Source organism: Sciurus carolinensis, chromosome 11 (genome assembly GCF_902686445.1).
Source record: "Sciurus carolinensis chromosome 11, mSciCar1.2, whole genome shotgun sequence".
NCBI lineage: Eukaryota > Metazoa > Chordata > Mammalia > Rodentia > Sciuridae > Sciurus > Sciurus carolinensis.
The window spans coordinates 38,010,786-38,032,186 of NC_062223.1; the positions used below are offsets into that span (position 1 = coordinate 38,010,786).

The 21,401-nt window shown below is 36.4% G+C and overlaps 1 protein-coding gene and 1 pseudogene across 3 annotated transcripts in view; both read left to right on the forward strand.

Moving 5' to 3' along the window:
• Positions 1-21,401, forward strand: part of Lrrc4c (leucine rich repeat containing 4C) — a 1,170,008-nt gene that overhangs the window by 851,447 nt on the left and 297,160 nt on the right. The gene's annotated exons all lie outside the window — the stretch shown is intronic.
• LOC124958801 (growth arrest-specific protein 7-like) lies at positions 755-2,365 on the forward strand (annotated as a pseudogene).

A 21,401-nucleotide genomic window follows, 5' to 3' on the forward strand; every position in this document is an offset into this window, starting at 1 on the left:
CTATACCTGGAAAGGTAAAAGGAAACTACTTGCTTCAAGCATTAAACCTCAATTTTAGGGTTAGAGAGTGATGAGTATTTAGATACATATAGAAGAGAAACTGAAGTCTAGACCAGATATATTTGCCCCACTGAACAAGGATCAAAATAAATATATATGCTGTCTAGGCAGGCAAGCTCCAAAGGCAGAACAAACAGGAGATATGTGTTCTTTCTTCCATTTTTTTTTTTTTTTTTCAGATAGAAATTTCTTCTCAAAAATATCAGGATGTCAGGAGTTAGTTACTTTTGATGGGCCTTTTGGCAGGCAGGGCCAGGTCCTGGGAGGAGTTTTGGTGAGGGGTTTATTTAGGGAAGGGCAGGAGGGCAGGTAGGGTAACTGGAAGGGAAGTTCCCTCTCTGGGGCCTATTTCCATACCCTTCACTCTCCACTGGAGTTTATCAATCCTCTGCGATGCAGGAGCCATCTTGGGACTGCGGCATGGCGGAGCTTACGGAAACTGAAACCCAGATTTGTGAGGTACTGGAAACCTTCAGGGACACAATAAATCTACAGGGTAGAAACTGTACTACCTCAGATCTCCACGGTTAGATGGGAAGACACACAAACAAAATGAAAAAAAAAAAAAAAAAAAAAAGGAAATAAAACACTCCAAACAAACCAGGATGCTCCAATTATAGACTATTGACAAACCAGTAGAAGAAATGTCAGCCAAGGAGTTCAGAATTTACTTAGTAAAACTGCTTCATGACTTTAAGGAGGATATAAAGAGTGAAATCAGAGCTGTTTTAGGAGAAGGAAGGTAACTTAAAGAAAAAGATAAAGATCCTGAGAAGAAATCTACAAGAAATGCTTGAAATGAAGGAATCAATAAACCAAAATAAAAATTCAATGGAAAGTAGCACCAACAGAGGAGACCACTTGGAAGACAGAACTTCAGGCAATGAAGACAAAATATGTAATTTTGAAAATAAAGGTGACCACACAGAGATGATAAATTGCGTGATGTTCCCTCACCTAGACACAATGCCTGAATAGCAGCTATTGAAACCAACTGAATGGAGCTACTGTGACTACTTCTGGCCTGATAAGAAAGACCCTCAAGGCAATAGCACCATGGTGGGTTTGAACTGCTGCTCCAAAAGCAACTGAAGGGCAAACACATGCAGAAAGAAATGTCTGAATTCATCCTAGAGGGGATAAGGATTGAAGAAGAATATGCAAAGAACTTGGCTAAGCTCTCTCAGAACTCGTTGGCTGCACAGGAGGAAGGTTCCCTGGGAGAAGCATGGGCTCAGGTGAAGAAGAGCCTGGCAGATGAAGCAGAAGTTCATCTCAAGTTCTCTGCCAAGCTTCACAGCGAGGTAGAGAAGCCCCTAATGAACTTTCGTGAGAACTTCAAGAAAGACATGAAAAAGTGTGACCACCATATCGCTGACCTCCGCAAGCAACCCGCCAGCCGCTATACATCGGTGGAGAAGGCCCGGAAAGCCCTCACAGAGCGGCAGAGAGACCTGGAGTTGAAGAGCCAGCAGCTGGAGATCGAGCTGAGCAACGACGGAGGAGGACATCAAGAAGGCCCGGAGGAAGTCCACACAGGCTGGTGATGACCTCATGCACTGTGTGGACCTCTGCAGCCAGGCCCAGTCCAAGTGGTGTGAAGAGAGGGTGACCACCACTTTGGAGTTGGAGCGACTGGAAGTGGAGAGGGTGGAGGCGATCCGCAACATTTGTGCCAGTACACACAGCTGCGGCACGAGACAGACACATTCAACCAAAGCACATTTGAGCCTGTGGACCAACTGCTTCAAAAAGTGAACCTGGCCAAAGACAGAGAGCTGTGGGTCAGAGAGCACAAAACGGGCAACATTTGTCCTGTGGACTTGAAGATCTAGACACACCCGTGTCGCCAGGAGAGGGGCTGGGTGTCCAATGGAGAGAAGATAGTGTCTCCTGCTGGGTGAAGCTGCCCTCCCACCCGCTGTCCTGTCCACTGAGGAGAGAGGAGAGAGCTGGCAATTCCAGAAGGGTGATCTGGATGGCCCAGCTTGGGGATCCCAAATATTCCCAGGCCAAGAAGACAGACCTGAAACTCTGCCCTGTCTCCAAGACTGAAGCCCCCAAACCCCATGCCATGCTTGTTCTGAGAACAAACTGAGGCTGGAACTTTGTGGTCCCTGCTGAGTTCCATAGGGGTGGCCATCACACACTTGTGCCCTTGCGTGCCCGAAGGTCCATCCTCCAACAGGTCCTTTATCTCCTTAGGGGCTTTGGAAGATCAGAGGAGGGCCGCCTCTGCCTCCAAGCCAATGTCAGGATCAGAATCATGAATAGAAGGTGCCATCAGTTCAGCCTGCACCTAGAATCCTTTACAACCCTCTCTCTATTTTTCTCATTGTATTCCGGGAGCCCAAATCTAGCTTTTCTTGGCCACTTTTCAAAAAAAAAAAAAAAATTATCAAGATGTCAGACAGTCTCTAAATGCAAAAGAAGTGCTTGGAAAAAAAAAAGAAAGAAAAATATTTTCTCACTATTTACCAGGTATAAGTCCACCTATCTTATAGCACTCTCACATTAGGAAAGGTAGAGTACAAAGGAGAGAGGGTAAGAAAAATATAGGGGTATTATTAAATTTCATGTAAAAAGATATTTTATCTATGGTAAGTTAATTTCTCATGAGCATCACATCTCTCTTATAGCTAGCTGTTGGGAACAAAACACTCATTGTTTTAAACAAAAATAACTCCAGTCAAAGGTCTCTTCATAATCATATTGGTAAGCACTAGGAAAATATTTCCAAAAAAAAAAAAATGAGTGTATTAAGTTTTAGAGATTGAAGATCCAAAAAATCTCATGCATCTCTTTTCTTAACATTGCTTATTGAGGAATAACCAGGCTAATAGTGGTTTTTGCTGTTTATTACTGTCATATCTTAACCTCTTTCATGAGATACAATTTATATAGCATAAAATTCACTCAATTAAAATGTATGCCTCTTAGACCAGAGACCCTGAGTTTACTAAAAGTTATAGTAGGCACAACTCTCCATCATGTTGACTGAGGGACCAACATCCTCAATAAGACTCTTAAGGCTCAAGAAATAAAATCAATAATCAATACATGGGATGATATCACACTGAAAAACTTCTTTACATCAAAGGAAACAAGAATCTGAACAGATGTCCTACAGAGTAGGAGAAAATCTTTACCACCTGAACCTCAGATAGAGTATTAATCTCTAGGATATACAAAGAACTCAAAAACTAAACACCAGAAAAATAAATAACCCAACCAATAAATGGATGAAGGAACTGAGCAGGCACTTCACAAAGCAGAAATACGAATGGTCAAAAAATATATGAAAAAATGTTCAACATCCCTTGCAATTAGAGAAATGCAAATTAAAACTACACTGACTTCCCATCTCATTTTAGTCAGAATAGCAATTATCAAGAATAAAAGTAAATAAATGTTGGTGAGGATGTGGGGAGAAAGGTACTTTCATACACTGTTGGTGGGACTATAAATAAGTGAAACCACTATGAAAAACAGTATGGAGATTCCTCAGAAAACTTGGAATGAACCATCATTTGATCCAGTTATCCCACTCCTTGGTCTATACCCACATGACTTAAAAACAGCATACTACAGTGTCCCAGTCACACCAATGTTTACAGCAGCTTAACTCAAAATAGTCAAGCTACAGAACAACTTGTATGCCCTTCAACGGATGAAGGGATAAAGAAAATGTGGTATGTATACACAGTGGAATATTACTCAGCCTTAAAGAAGAATGAAATTATGGCATTTGTTGGTAAGTGGTTGAAACTGGAGACAATCATGCTAAGTGAAATAAGTCAAACCCAAAAGATCAAAGTCTGAATATTCTCCTTGATATGCGAATGGTAACCTAAAACAAGGCAGGCTGGAGAGGGGAAGAAAAGAAATACTTTGGATTAGGCAAAGGGGAACAAAAGGAAGGGAGAGGGAAGGGGAATAAGAAGTACACTAGAATTAATTGGACATAATCTTCCTAGCCTTGAATTTTAATACATAACCAGGGTAATTCCACAACATGTACAATCACAAGAATGGGATCCTAAATAGAATAAGTTATACTCTATGTATGTATAATTTGCCAAAATATATTCTATTGTCATATATAACTAAAAAGAACAAATAAAAAAATATAATACAAAATAATATGTATACCATTTTTTTTTATATTTCAGAGAGTTGAGCAATAGCCACTTAGTATACATTTTCTTAAAGAATTTTTGTTCCTATTAGCTGTAATTTCCTAGTCCTAAGGAAACACTCATCCTCCTTTATTGATTTTCTATACTGGACATTTCTTATAATGTACAGGTATAAATTTTTTGATATGTTACTGGATTTGATTTGCTAGTCTTTTGTTGATGATTTTAAGATGTTTATTCATAAAGGATATAGGGCTATTGATTTCCTAGAGTATCTTTTCTAGGTTTTGCTAATAGGGTAATACTAGTAACAAAAAATGAAAGTAAAATGTACTTTCTCCTGGTATTATTTGAAAATTTTTATGTTAATTAATATAGTGTTAACAAATAAGAGTTGGTATTAATTTTTCTTTCAACAGCTAGTAGAATTCACCAGTCATATGATTTTGGGTTCTTCTATTAATTCAATTCTTTAGTTGTTATGGGTCCATTTAGACTTTCTATTTTTTCTATAAATTCATCCATTTAATCTCTGTATTTTAATTCTTTGGCATGTAGTTGTTCCTGGTGTCTCCTCATTTTTTTTAATTATTTATGTAATGGTGATATTAATGTTCTTCTGTTATTCCTCATTCAGGTGATGTGAGTTTTCTCTGTTTCTGTTTTGGTTAGCAACCTAAATGTTCATCAATTTTGTTGATTGTTTCAAAGAATCATCCACCTTTTAATTCACTGATTTCTACTCTTATTTTCTATCATCTATTTCTCAATCTTTACGGTTTTCTTCTGTTGGCTTACTTTGGGTTTAGTTTACTTTACTTTTTCTACTTTGTTTAGGTTTAGCTTAGCTCTTAATTTGGGAATATTTTTTAATAAAAGGCATTTGTACCTAATAGCTTCCCTCTGAGCACTGTTATCTTTTCTCCCTTGAGGTCTGTATGTTTGCTTACATTTTCACCTATCTCTACATATTTTCCAATTTGCTCTTAATTTCTCTTTGATGCCTTTTTTTGTTCAGAGGTACATTATTTGACTTTCACATGTTTGTGGATTTCCAAACTTTTCTTCTGTTGTTGTATTTCTCATTTAACTTCATCTTGTTTTGAGAGAACATACTCTGTAAGATCATGATTCTTTAAATATATTGAGGATTTTCCTTTTGTTTTGATTTTTCAATGCTGGAGATCAAATCCGAGGCTTTGCATATGCTAGCCAATGCTCTCCCACTGAGCTACGTCCCCAGCCTGAAGCATGCTTTAAGTCCCTATAGATATAATATTTTGAAATAAAAAATTTTAAATCTTTCCCAATGGTCTTCTTGCCTGGGCTTAGCTGAATGGTTATAACCCTAAAAGAATATCTTTATACTTGAATTTATATGTGCATCAGAAAGCATATTCTTTTAACTCAACTTAGAAAACTAATTTTGGAAAAATCATTTAAGGTCTCTGAGCTTTTGTTTCTTCTATATCTATAGGTATTATTGACATCTATATCAATAACATAACAAATAATAAATTTTTACATCAACATATCTATATATTGTCATCATATAGTTACACATGCATATAAATATATCCACACACATTATACATATATATTATATTAAGTATATTCCTTTTTCTTATTCTACTGGAAACAGATACTTTATATAACCATAATCATAATTAACAACCTAATAATTTAAGACATTCACACAAAAGCTATGGCCTAGAAGTTCATTTGCATCATTAACATGTCTGTTAACACTGCTGAGTTAAAAGAATGTATATATTAATTAACCAAGCAAAAAGACAGACAAAAAGAGGTGGGGGAGGAAGGACATATTTAATGAGTGAGTCTTTTCCCTGTCCTTTCTCTTTCATCTGCACACATAATAATGAAGGATTGCTATAATGACAATATTGTTGGTATTATTTTATTCCTGATGATAAGTAGAATTAGTGAAGCATTTAAAAAAGTACTCTATCTAAAAAGATGATGCTTTTAAGGATAATTGACCAGACTTCATTGAATACACATGTTAATTGCCAGAGTGGAGATTAAACTTGAAATTTGTCCTCCTCATCTCTCTCTGGGGGAGTTCTGAGAGCTTTCCTCTTAGATGAATATACATTTCTCCAGATAATGAGCTTCCATTGGACTTTACTGATGTGTTTCTTTCTTTTCTCAAGAGCACCTACTCTATTTATTTTAATCAAACATATGATTTTAAGACAGTACTGATGTCTTTTCTTTAGGGATGCCATTGAAGAAAGAATAAAACCACACAGAATCATAGTAGCTTAGTGTGTTGGTCCCTTTCCTTGCTCAGTGTGGAGCATGTGCTCATGGAAGCAGGACCATGATCATAAGTCATCCCAAGGAAGAGCAGGAGTTCAGTTATCAAAACTTGATTCTGCTATTGAATAAGGACGTGAGTTTGGGTAATATCCTTAACTCTTGGGCCTTATGCTCCCTACCTTTGAAAAAAGTGCTTGGATCAATTAATCACTTAAACCCATGGTTAGGAACTTTTGACTTTATTAGAGTAAATGGAAGGTATTAGAAAATAAAAGATTTTACTATTTATTCCTGCTACAAAAGAGACTTTTCTTCAGGAATCCAGGGAATTCGCTTTCCTTTGGAGAACTGATGGTTCTTTATTTGCATTGTTTTCTATCTTTGTTGAGTGAATAGAAAAAAGAAACAAAACAAACACTTAAATTTTTGGCAGAAGTAGAGTTGAGTGCTTGAGAGGCGAGCAGGAAGATAAGACCAAAAGCTTCTGCAATTTTATGTAAAATGTCTTTTATGGATCTCTCTAGAAGCATTCCAACCAGTTAAGAAATACTTCCTGGAACTGAAATGGTAGTATCTTGGCAGGATCATCCAGAATGAATTTGCTACTGGTGTGACTCTCTGGCAGTCAAGCTTATGCAATGGAGCTATTGAGATGGATCCAGTTTGTCCATATGTGATAGGGTCAAAATCCATACCGAAGTCTTGACTTGGAAGTAGAACTGTTTGCTTAGATAGAAAAAATAACCAAAGTTACAGCCTTTATTGCTTATTTTCCAAATAATGTAAGTTTCCTGAGTCTTGAACTGAATTTTTTAAACATTTATTTCTCAAATCATATGTATTAGTCGGTTTTGCATTACTATTTGCTGCTTTTGGGGTGGGGGGAAAGTATGTTTACTTTATAGTTTCAGAGGCTGAAAGTCCAAGATCAGGCAGCACCACCCATTTGGTGGGATCCTAACAGCAGATGGCATAGAAATGGCAGGAGCATGCGATGAGGAAGAAGAAAAGATCACTTCTTGAGACAAGAAGCCAGAAGTGATTCAAGGATCAGACGTTCCCTCAAAACAACGCATGCTCACTAGAACTAACCAAAAAGTCCCAGCTCATTAACCTTGAATGACAAATCGTATTTAAACTATGCACCAAGTATGACATTCTTTTGTTTATGCCTTGTAAACAAACAAACAAAATTAGATTCCTGGTTTGTTGAGAGAGCCAGATCATGTAAAGTTAATTGGATGCCAGCAATGGTTGCTTAAACACAGGTCAATTAATACAGATAAATAATCTACTTAAAAACAAGCAAAATACAAATAAAAATATAGACAAGTGAGAGACAGTATGGACTAATGTTGTTTCCTATATTCTTTATTATCGTGTTCTATATAATCAATAAAGGTAAGACTACTTCAATTCAGTTAAACTCGACTCACTTATTAACCAAGATGTACTTAATGAGGAATCATTAAGTACAGTAATCCTGATCCTTGAAATTCTGAAATCAATAAACATTAATTACTGAAAAGAAGCTCTGAAAAGAAGCTTCTTTAGCGAAGAAGCTCCAGAAACAAACTGCCTGCGTAGTCTCAATACTTGTACACTTTGGAAATTCACGTAAGCCCAGGTATGGGCTGTTTTCTCACCTGGAAAACAGGTTAATAATACTATCTCAAAGTGTTTATCAGCACACTAGATGAATTATTACAAAGTGTTTCACCAGCACCTGCCTCACCAATAAATACCAATATCCCATGGGAAACCTCCCTTAATGACTTTCCTACCATAAGTTTTCAAATAAAATTTGTTGTATTGAATAGATTTCAACTGAAAGCATTCATTAGGAGAAAACTTTAATGATGTGAATTTTCTAAATTACATTTTGCAAAATTCCATATTTTAGAGATCATGTTCTTAAAAAATAAAGGGTTAACATTTAATGATAAAGGGTAGTTAATGATGCTTAAATTATACTAACTCTCAAAATGTGAATGCCACACACTGGCAACACACTGTGGTAAAACACAATATTTATCTATAACATACTTATTGTTACCTTGGCACTCTAAATTCTATAAGTGCTCATTAGGAGTGAAGTGGTAACACTTCAATCAAATAAATATTCAGTGAGCGTCTGCTTAGTGATGAAAATTTGCTGTGTGAACACTTGTCTATCTCCTTAGGGTGCTTTACTGAGTATGGACAACTGGTCATTTGGGAAGAATAATCCCTGGAGTATTTATGACATGTTAAAGAATCTGATTGAAAGTGCTGATTCACAGATTTTTCATAACCAGGAAAATTTCTAAGGTGCCAGGTCACAACCGTGGCATTTCTTGGATAGTAGGCATTATTCTTGTTTCCCCTGTTTGTCAAAGAACAGAAAGCACAGATTACATTCAGAAATCTGATGGCCCTCAGATTAAACCAGTCCTTCTTGTGAGCTTTAGTCAACCAATCACACAGGAAGGAAAGAGGTGACATGAGACAAACATCATTACCCTATGTATAATTAAAATTATTTTCAAATAGAATAACTTTGGGATACACCATGGCTTTTTCTTGAAGTTCATGACTAAAGTCATTCTCCTACATTTACAACCATTCTTAGGGCAACTACTTTTTTAACATGAAAAGCATCGTAGCTGTTAAATGAAGCTTCAGACACAAAATGCAGTCAATTTTATCTGGAACATATACTAATGAGTCCTTGTCCTTTCTAAACTGATGTAAAATTATAGCATTTGTAGGTAAATGGATGGAGTTGGAGGATATCATGCTAAGTGAGATAAGCCACTCCCAATAAACCAAAGGCCAAATGTTTTCTCTGATAAGCGGATGCTGATACATAATGGAGAGCTGGGGAGGTGATGAGGGAAGAATGGAGGAACTTTGAATTGTGTAGAGGAAAATGAGGGGAGAGGAGGGTGCACAGGAAGGTAAGAGGTGACATGAGACAAACATCATTACCCTATGTATAAGAATGATTACACGAATGATGTGACTCTACATGTTGTGCAACCACAGAAATGAAAAGTTGTACTCCATTTGTATACAATGAATCAAAATGCATTCTGCTGTCATGTGTAACTAAATAGAACAAACAATTAAAAAGAAGTAAAGTCATGCACAAGGTTAATTGAGAGTATGAAGAATTAGAAAAAACAGAAGCCAGTATATTGAGCAAGTTGTAATGGGTAAAGTAGTAAAAGATTAGAGATGAAAGAAAGATTTGGAAGAATAAGGTACTTAAGATTTTAAAATCATAAAATAAAATAATAGCTGCAATGCATTAAAACCCTTTTTAAATACCAGATATTAAGAATCTATGATGAAAATTATTTTGGCCTGCCATTATCTGGGAAACTATGGGTTAGCCAAGGATCAACAACATCCTAATGAATAACTCCAGGACACAGAGATGCACGAATCCTGAGGTTTGTTAGAGATGACCAATCCATTTCTCACTTCTCCACCCTATTGATTCTAATAAAAAAAATAATATGTAGGTAAGAAGAGGTCTCATGGCACTCTTAAACCAACTAAAAACTATATTCTCCTCTTTCCCAATTCTCGCCAAGCCTGACTCCGCTCAGCCTTATATTTTCAACATCAAGGGTCCTAGTACCATTATTCAGACCATACTCACCAAGGCATGTTTAGCTATCAAAGATCTCCTATTTCTTTATCTACTTGTTAGGAGACAGTTCTATACATGTCTTTGGTGTTTCTGCATGTCCTGTGAGCAGAGGCATTGTTTGTACTATACTATCTTTCCAAGAATGGTTATAGGGGAATAGTCTTGGAAGATAAAGATAATGTCTCCCTCTAGAGCAAAGGGAAGTTTTGTTTACTGCTCATCATAAAAGATTCAGGTTCTGTAAGGCCAAGGTTCTTCTTTGTACCCCATCTGCTCACTGCATAAGCAGAAGTAACCTAGTCCTCTTTCCCTGTGGGAATTAAAGTCTCAGAACCATTGCAAGCAAATATCCTAGCTACTGATATTACTACAATAAAACCCTTCGTCTCTGAAAAAAAAAAAAAAAAAGAGAGAGATAAAGAAGCAAAGAAGTAAGAAATCATGAGCAAGGCCACACATAGCTGCTGCTCAAGATTATTTGATCCTTACAGTTACCTAAAACTTACAGAATATTCCTCACTTTTATCTTCCTAGAGAACCACATTTTATCCCTCCAGATGAACATAAAAGTTGAATTCTTCATTAAACTTTTCCCAGTGTTTAAACACAAACAGTGGATTCCCTCTCTCTGATTCTTTCTTCTATCATAACATTTCTGTTACTATATTTGAATTATTGAGAGGTCTGTCTTTCTCCCCAGCTATACCTGGAGTATTTTTGCTTTCTGAATCTCAGGACCATTTTGTAGTACTGACTTAGTAGTTGATGCTCATAATACTTTTTCTGAATTAATGAGTGAATGAAGTTTTCATGTGGGTCAAATTCTGAAAATTTCCCACCTTTTCTTTCCATGTTACAAAACTTCTCTCAGAACTTGTGACATGAGTTAATTGATAAGGCACTTTATACTTTTCTAATGACTCTTTCAAAAAAAGAGTTCTAGGTAATTAATATTTTCATGAAACACAATGATCTTCTATTTGTTTTAAAGAAAGTTGATCTGCCATTACTTGCATTCGATACTTTCAGTTTCTGAAGAACTTTCATATTCATTGTCTTGTTTGATCTTCAAGTGACTTTATAAATGTTGGTGAGCATAAATATTATACTTTTCTCATAGAAAAGTTCAGTAAACTCAGATAATTGAAAAAAAAAATTATAATTTTGAAATGAGGTTTTCTGAGACTAAATTTAGTTCTTGTTCAATTCTAACAAGATAACTTTTTTAAACATTTGAACTCTCCAGAACAGAAAATTCTCAAATGAATCTGTGTTCTAAATTGGTCAGGTCTCTCTGGGTTGCAATTGGTAGATCCAGATCAACTTGCTGTAACTAAAATAAGAAATTTACTGCATTACAAAAAGAGTCTAGGGAAATAACTGCAGGCATACTAGTTACAGCAGTTTAAATTAGATTACTGGAAATCATCCTTTCATTTTTCCCATCTTTTGGACCTTTATTTATTTATTATCTATTCCCTTCTCTGAGTTGACTTTAATCTCATTAAGTACATCCCGTCCCTGCCCAAACTGGCAAAGTGTGAGCAGTTTCAGAGTTATCACAACTTTTCAATTCCAAGAGTGTGGTTCAACAAATATTTAAGACTTGGCATTCAGTGGCTACACTGAGGTTGTGTTCACTACTCACCAGTCAAATTCTGGGGATGGATAAGAATTGGATCAGGGAATGATTCTTGAAGACCACTATAGCATCAAGCCAAGAGCAATGACTAGGGATAGGAATAGAAGAGGTATACTTTCTCAGTGAAAACTAGAGTGCTATTTCCTGCAGGAATAGGGACAGATACTGCGTTAATTAAAAAAAAAAATTCTACTACAGTATCTTTAAAACTTTTAAAAGTTACCAAGTTAAACAATGCTTATTTTCATTAACCTGACCTTTTTATGTATAGTTCATTCCAATTAATGTTTAGAAATAGTCGGTTTAGAAACTTGAATATGAAATTTTTAAAAATATCTTTTTCAAGCAGAAAGTATAAGCAAGCCTATGTCATCTATTCCATACATATAATTTTTAAAAAAATCTCTACTGTATATTGCAGCTGTGTACAAAAGGAATAGATACCCTTCAGTCTGGTCCATTATTATCAGAACTTTTGGCTGAGTTGCATAGCACCTATCTTTTTTAGAATAATGAAAGTAGAGAGAACACAGCTAGATTTTCAGATCATTTCAAGAGCTATAATATAATCACCATTTATTAATATCTTTATTACTATTTATGAATAAATAATAATCCTCAATAGAAAAATCCTTCTACCACTTGAAAAGTGAAGTGGGTGGATTAGGACACCATCAACCAAAAATGAATATTGAAATCTCTCCCTGTCTTTCATCTTACTTTTCACAAGAACAATAGAATTTAAAAGTATGGGGAGGATGAGCAGTTTACCAAATGTGGTATATTTCCTTGGCCTTTTGTTAATCAGTACTGAGCTTGAGGGAAGATGACACATTCATGTACATGTTTATCTTTAACTCTATTTTGGTGGTAAGTTCCTCCTTAATACAACAGAATTTGGTTTAAGGAGATCTTTATAAAAAACAAATTCGGAACTTAGTAGAAAAAAATGCCTAGAGGGCAAAAGGACTACACTGAAGACACTATCATTTAGAGTCATATTCAGGCTTGCTAATTTATTCACTAAAATAGAGCTATACTCAGCACCCATTCTATGATAGGAAATGATCCAGGTTCTGGGAATGCAGTAGGGATCAGAAGGCACAGAGTCCCCGTCCTCGTACAACTTATAGCCTAGTACAGGATTTAGATCATTTTTTTTCTGTAAAGAGACACACAGTAAGTAATGTTGACTTTGGAGGCTAGATACCTTGTTGCAGTTACTCAACTGAGTCAGTATGATGCTGAAAAAGTTATCAATTATACACAGAAATGGGTGTGGTTTTTCAAAATGCATTCTACTTAAAAGAACAAGTGGCAGGTGATATTTGGCCCAGTGGCCATAAATTGCCAAACCCTAGTCTACTAGGCTGCTATTTAGGTTCTGTACAACTGCTGTGAAGTCTCAGTCAGGTTGTAGATTCTTTCAAATTTGTTTTTCCATTGTAAATATTATTCTTAGTAGCTACTGCACAGAAGTATTGTAAGTATGAATGGAAGAATTCTTACAACAGGCCCTAATACTTATCTCCTTCCAAGCCCACTCCTCTTATTATATAGAGGAAGATAAAATTAACAAGGACATACCATAACAAGTGCTTCTGTGTCTCTCCTCCACTTTGTTGTTTTCAATTCCCTCTTTAACTTCTATTAATAAAAAGGCAGCAAGTTCCAAAATAACCTTGGAGGTTTGAAAAATCAGGATAATTTTTTTATCCCAATTTGATTTCCAAGTTGTACAGATAAAATTTTGAAAAGTAGATAATTATTTAAGTTTTTAATACAGTCCTGATGAAAGTAAAATAAAAGTAAACTTCTTGCTTTTTATTTGAGAAACTGAGTAGGTAGTAGAACAAAGATTTAAGAATATTAACCAATAGGGCCTGTGTTCATGACCAGTCTGGGTCTTTCACTGTGTGAGACACCACAGAGCATAAGAAATATACAAAATTCTCCCAATCTGGTCAGATAGAGATGTTTTTAGTTTGTTAAATATGTTTATTGGATGTTCTAGAAATTGGGGATGGAGCAGAGAAGACAAGAAGACAAAAATCCTGACCCTTCCAGACCCAAAAATCTAGTGAATTGATGTAGTTAAAAACAGAATACACGAGTTGTTATAGAGCATGACTCAGGAGTAAAATAACAGAGAGAATGACAGACTTGGGAAAATAATTTTTGGAGATGTGGTTGGAGTTTGGATGATATTTATTATGTTTTTATCTTAATTTTAAAGGACAATTAAGGTAGGTTTTACTGAGGATGTGGCATGAGAGAAATACTTGCAGAAGGGACTGAGTCACGAGGATAGCTTGGGGAAGAGCCTATCAGGCAAAGCAAACCAGAGGTGTAAAGACCTAAAATGTTACCATGCTTAATCTTGAGGAACAATAACTCATTGCATGAGGATCAGAGTGAGCCAAGGGGAGAGGAGCCAGAGGTGAAGTCACCAGGCAGTGAAGCCTAGTGGGCTGGTGAGCATGGGTGCTGGGACGCTTATCTAAGGGCATTTGGAAATGGGAAGTCCCTAGAGCATTATAAGTAGAGTACAGACAAGCTCTGACTTACAGAAGGATCACCAAGTATTTCCTCTACTATGGAAAGTAGACTGGAATAAGATAAGACATGAATTGTACAGTTATCATGTGTCTATGTGGAACCATTATGTAGACTGACCTAACCCTTGTCATGGGTCACTTCATGTAGTGGAGAAAAAGAAAAGACCCACGGATCAGTACCACTTAAATTTCTTACTTCCATTATTTCTTGGAAGAATATGATTTGCTCTGGTTTGCAGAGATCAAAAACAACTATCAGAAAAGTTACCCATGCCCTCCCTCCACCAAAATAATAATAATAATAATAATAATAATACCACCTTCAATACACGGCAGCTACCTATCCTGATTGCCCTGTAGTGAAAGTGGGCAGACTTCCCTGAGCTCTGGAATTGTTACTCCTTCTGGCCTGGAGGTGAATCTGTCTGCCCTTCTGTTATATCTCTGACTATCTCACTAAGGGTTTCGATCAACAAGCACTTCCTTTGGATCTGGGCAACCAGAAACCTCCAATCCCCCATGGGAAGTCCAGCTGTAGTTAAAGTCCTCAACTAAGCCCTGGCTGACAGTGCAGTTCATCACTGTGCTGGGTATAGCTGTCCCTGCTGCCACTCTCTATAGCTCAGCTGGTGTGTTACAGTTTGGGCTGCCTCTGGCAGATGGTGTCTCAGTCTCTTCCCATTCAAGCTTTGAAGATTTATCTTAGTCTTGCATTCAATCTGTAATAACTCTATGGAGCCATGGAGCTTTGGGTTGGAGTTTTTCCTCTTGGACCTCATACCAGACTCTTTAAAATGGGACAAAATAGATGACATCTGACACATGCTTTGTAACTAACTCTTGTTATCTCTGTGTGCCTAGATTGGAGTGTTTTCTAGGAAGATTTCATTTCTCTGGTCATACTCCTATTTCCTTAGACTGACACTCCTTTTGGACAGGAACAGCATTTCATGTGCCTTGCATCCCTGGTTTGCATATATACACTCTCATTAAAAGTCAAAGGAACTGAGGAATAAATGCCTCAAGCTTTCTGCAAAGCCTACTCAGGAACTTCACAAATATTTCCCTTAATTCTTAATTATTATTTTAGGATCCTGAATAAATGAGAATATCCTCATTTTTTTATGTTGATAATCCAAGCTAGAGTACAGTAATCATTTAATTTTGAGGGGTCAACACATAAGGTGTGGATATGATTATGATCTGTGTCTATAACAGGGTTGCAGCAGATTGGTAAGAATATATTATGTAATAGTGCCTGGGCTGGAAAATTAAAGATAGATGGAGTTTAATTAGAGGGAAGGCTTTTCAGGTGGGAGGAATATGAGGGACAAATTCTCAGTGCGGGGATGGGCTTGGCATATTAAGGGTAATGGAAGTTGTGAGGAGTCTCACATTGTAACTAACCCTGAGGAGCATAGAGAGGTAAGGATTAATGAGCAAGATAAAAACAAAATATATATGGATCTCTGTGTGTTTTCTCCCCTCTCCACCAGCTCCTAATTCCCCTACAGCATCTCCATATTCACTGTCATGAATCAAAACAGCAGTTGGGTTAACCTTCAGGTGTAAAAATTTGTTTTCATGTACTTATTGCAACTACAGATGACCTTACATATTCCCACTCTTTCTGTCCCTACAACTATTTTTCCAGTGTTCACTTAATATTTCCACTAAATATTAAGTCAGGGACTGTCTCCTCCACTCAGAACCCTTTAATCACTTCTGGTTTCATCTGAGGGTGAGGCCAAAATCCTCACCATGGTCCTTGAAGTGAAGGCTTGATCTGGAACCTGCAAGTTCCAGGGGGATGTCATCACTGAGAAGCTCTCGTAAATCAATGCAGATGGAACACTATGCGTTATTCTCCCATTCCTTCTCCCCGTCTTTTCTTCTGAGCTCTCTTACAAACTATCAATAGCAATTCAAAAGTTTTACCTACTTGTGTAGCAGATAAAGTAAATATCTCAAGATTCAGGAGTTCAGTCAAGGGTGTGGTGCTGTAGCAACTTAGGTGGTAGGAACAGGACAGATGTGTGCCATGCACTGCCTCTGAAAATGAAATTGAGGCAGCCATAGTCAGAGCAGCATATGCTGCTAGTTGGCTGCCTGGTTACCCTGACTGGGTCCATTAATATGAAGCATAAACAAAGCCTGGGAGCGTGGGGCTGGCCATTTTGTTGCAACATATGGTGGTGGCGTCCTGGATATTTTTATACTGCTCCCACCCAGATGTTTTATTCTCCTGACACTGTTTTTCCTGGCAGACAAGGTGGTAGAGAATGCCCTTGTGATTTGAGTGGGGGAAGGTATGTTCATTTTTATCTGATGCCTTGCAAAAATAGGATAGTGGTCAATTAATAAGGCTTCTAAGGATTTTTAAAATAGCACAGCATTTTTAAACAAACCAAATAAGTCTCCACTAATTTCTAATTCTTCCTCTTTCACTGTTTCTTCTCGAAACTCTTAAAATTCAAGCAAAATAAAGCATACCTTTTCCAGGAGAAGTACAAAGGAACCAAATATAATACTTCAGTCAAAACTGTTCAGAGAGTTTGCTTATTTTTCCCTTTAGTTCCACAGTTATGGCTACAGAGCTTTATTATGTTCAACCAACAGTCATTCTAAAGAATGTATGCATGGAGCCTGCGGGTATAGCAGAAAAGATAAGTGTAAGTCTCGCGTTCTTTCCCTAGTTGACTGGGTCTATGGACCTGTGTTAAAAATCATGGCCTATCATTGCTTCTAGGATTCCCTTGCAATTTTTGTTTTTGATTCTTAGTTTTTTTTTGAAGCACCATGTTTAGAACTCTTCACTTATTTAATACTAAGCAGATATATGCCTTGCAATTTTTGGAGCCCACCAAAGAAATGAAAAGATGTTCTGAATTTGGCTATTTTGCCTCATTGGCAAAGTTAGCAGTTATCACACTCCACCAGAGAGCAAAAGAATGGATCTTGCCCTTCCAGAAGCCTCTGTTAAAGCTCCAGGGTAGCTGAGAAATAACCAATCTTTTAATAGGAAAGAGAGTAGTGCTGAGTATAATAATAATGTGTTGTGTCTGCACGGATATTTCAACCTAAGACTCCAAAGTGCTCTGCCAACATTCTATCCACTAATCCTAAGTGGCAAGTATGATTGTCAGCATTTTATAGGTGGGGAACCCTGAGATGCTGGGTAAGATAGAGCCTAAACAAATAAGATCAGAGTTCATAGGTTTGCTAATTCTCAACTAACTTCCAGAAGGAAAGAAGTTGTTTAAGTCCCTATTTTTAGTTACTCTGAACCCTGATTCTCCCTATTAGGTTTTTACTTCTAGAATTATTTAATCAAGCATGTATTTAAGTTTTTGAAAATATCTCAGTTCTCATATTCCCTGGCCTAACTGTAGAATTCACAAAGTCAGTTATCCCTTCCTATTTGAAATATTTCTTTTCTCCTCCAGGTTTGGAAGACACCTCACTCTTCTTGCATTTTTCCATGTCATTAGTTGATGCTTTTCAGCTTCCTTATCTCCCCAAATTTCATATCCTTGGATGATAGACAGATGTATAAAAAATATATATATATATTTATTTATTTATATATACATGTAAGTATGGATTTTCCATTGGCAATTTTATAAATATCATAGATTTACATATCATAAATTACACATAGATGTATTTATACATGTGTGTGTGTTCCCTCCCCTATCTGCTATCTGCTGACAGCTGAACATTGGGCAGGGACCCTGTCAGTCTGAATTTATCTCCAGAGTTAGTGATTACATAATTTTCTCTGTCTTTCAACTTTTTCACTCTCCCTCTTCAGTGTTCCTGATTTTATGGGAAGTCAGAAAGTTAAGATTTATGAACCCTTATATTCTTTTACCTGAATTGTTGCTAGAGGCTCTGAAATAATCTTCTTGGTATTTTTATTGTCCTTGCAAACAATCTCTCCACCCCTCTCCTATATATCATATCACCAATTCAGAGCTTAAAACACTTATTTTATTCTCAATTTCAGAAGTATGACAGTCAAGCAAGGATTTTTTTTGTTGTTATTTATAATATGCAATAATATTATAATGTAGGTTATGGTATGTAACATAAAATGTTTGAAAACAAATTAACATCAAAATCCATTGTCTCCACAATTCATTCTTTAAAACCATCATTGAATTATAGTTAACTTTGGATTTTGAGTGCTATTTGCATAGTAAGTTAAAATAAAAGTTAAAAATATGCATACTACAGTGTAATACTACTATATGGAGTATAATGATTTAAATAATTATGCTTGGATTGTTACTTTTATTTTATTTATTGTACTATTCTAAAACTTCTATGATAATCATTTATTTTTTATTACATAAAAAAAAAGTTATTTATATCCACGTAAGATTTTAAAAAATACATGAACTCATTGATTCAACATTCAATGGTAACATGGAAACACCAATAGTTGTAAAAAGAGTGCACCTCTTAGGACAATGAAAACTCTTAGAAAAACATTTTTATTTATGGTTGTCATTATGTGTTTGGAGTTATCAATTAAGGTTTCATTTGTTTTGACAAAAGAAAGATGGAGGGCACATATATTTTGTGAATGGCTAAATCAACCAGGATATAAGTAAGGTGATAAAAGTAAGATTAAGGGATTCAGACAGAAAAAAAGCATTAGATACTGAGAAACGTGAAGATGCCTGCACATTACTTAGTGTAGAGAAGATCAATTCATACTAAATGTCCTGCAACCAAAATAAAAATGTTTCAGCACTTGGACAGCTCCTGTCACTTTTCTGCAAACTTGTCTTTTCCAAAATAACAGAGATTTCAGAGAGAAAGCTCCAGTCCTGTCAGTGTGTGCTTTTAGCACCCTGTTAAGAACCAAAGGGAAAGACTAAAGCATATAAAATGATTTCTTCAGTTTTATCAAGGATGAATTTTTATCCAATTAGGCCCAGGTATGCATTGCAGCAGTATGCATTGTGATTATTCAGTGCATGGAAAAAAGGAATGGTTTGGGCTGGAATAGTCAGAGGAGAATTCAAGGAGATGTTGCAAATTCATCTTTGTCTTAAAAGACAGATGCAACAACCTGAAGAGAGTAATCCTGTGCAGAATGAACAGCAAGGGGCATGTCAATGAGGCTGAAATTGCATGGCAAGTGTGGGTGGATAGGTTAATAGGATGTAAGTTTGACAAGGTATCAGTGTTGTGTGGATAAAGTAAAAGTTGTCAGCTGGCATGGAAACTTAACGTAGTCTGACTGCTAGTCTGGAGTTTACAGTGAGCTGCTGGTCTTCATTGTGCTAGGATTGGGATGAGAATCAACAGATTAAGGTCCTTACCATACCTCTTTGTATCTGGCCTATACAGGTAGGTTGTAGCTCTTCTTCAGTGCCATGAAGTTATTATAACATAATGAACCCAGTTTCCTCAAATGTAAAATGAGGATGATGGTCTGATATTGGTATTGCTTTGAGAAAGAGTTGATGCATATTAAGTATTGAAACAATTCTTGGGACATTTCAGATATTAAATATATGGTAGATGACAACATATTCATCAAGGAATTAGTATTTGGGGAAGGTTTCAATACCAAATTTAAGAAAAGGAAAGGAGGGGGAAAATGTAGGTGAAAGTAAAAAGAAGGTAGTTGAGGTAGAAACAAAGAAAAGAATGAAACAGATAATTCTAGACCAGAGTATCATTGGGCCTGGTTGCTGAGCAATAATTTAAAATCTTTAAAATATCATATCATTGAGAATGCTTGATGTCTGGTTAGTTAAGATAACATTACACCGTGATTATATAGAGCAAGAAAAAGAGAGAGATGTGTGGTGGAAGAAGGCAACCAAAGGTAATTGGGACTTCTCCCATATATCCCTGAAGAAAGTTGGGAGGGAATTCCTGTGGTGGATTGGGATAGCTACAGCCAAGACTCCATTTTCCTGTTCCAGAGGACTACAAGGGTCCCAGTTCTTCAGGAGGAGGAAACCACAGGTTCAAATGGATACTTCTGATCATATAAATCCTGGTCTTCTTATAAACTAATGTGCCCACTGAAAAATCAAGAGCTGCTTGAAATGTCACATGCTGTAAATAACTCCATGGTGCTTTGAATTGTACTACTTTTCCATCAGAAAACTTTTTTTTTTTCTAGGATGTTGATAATCTTTCACCAACCTTCTCCCCAGAGCCTCCCATTCTGAGTACTTTCTTTCCTTCTGAGATTCCTTATCAGTGGCCTCCTACTGCACAGTGATTTTATGTTAACCCCTCTGATGTGAAAACTGAGAAAAATCTTTCCAGGATCTTTTTGAAGCTTTGATTGATGTAAAGCACAACAAAAGCACAGCTGGAATTAGAGATACCAAGCTTTGCTTTTTGGCTCAGCATTGAAGAGTGGGGGAGGGGGTAGTGAGCTTTGTTTGTTGATGAATGTGAAAGCAAAGCCAAGATGAAGCAGGGTGCCATTCGTTAAAATACTTTGGAGCAATAAGTGTGCTTTGAAACTAATGAGAATAATGTTTAGATTAATAGCTTAGGTCATATTTCATATATTATATTTAACACTGGAGAAAGAGAACAAAAGGAGAGAGGTGGCAATGCCTTCAAAAACCTATACACGTCACTAATCAAAGGACACATTTTAATGTTCTGGCAAAAATGCAATAAATGTTAGCTAAAATTTCAAACAATGCATACTATTTCTTCTACAAACTTTGTATCATCTTGTAAAATCTGAGCTAACTTGCTTTTTCAAAATAACTCTTTAAAAAAATTCTTGACACTTTTTAAAGGGGATGAGTAATAGATCATTTTGTGATTCTGAAGAACACCATATATCCTCACCTTTAAAAATTTGCATATACTTTCTTATATATTTTTGGACCTGATTTGAAGAGGCTCAGAAATCTATGATGAATAGTTGTTCCATGAATGCTAGTCTAAGGGTTCCTATTCTAAAACCAGTCAGTGTCAAAGTAATTCCCATATGAATGAAAATAAGTGTCCCTACCTGTTAAGATGGATGTGAAAGACTGAATAAGTAAAAGTGGTTTAAGAGTTCATCCCTATGCCTGAAACTC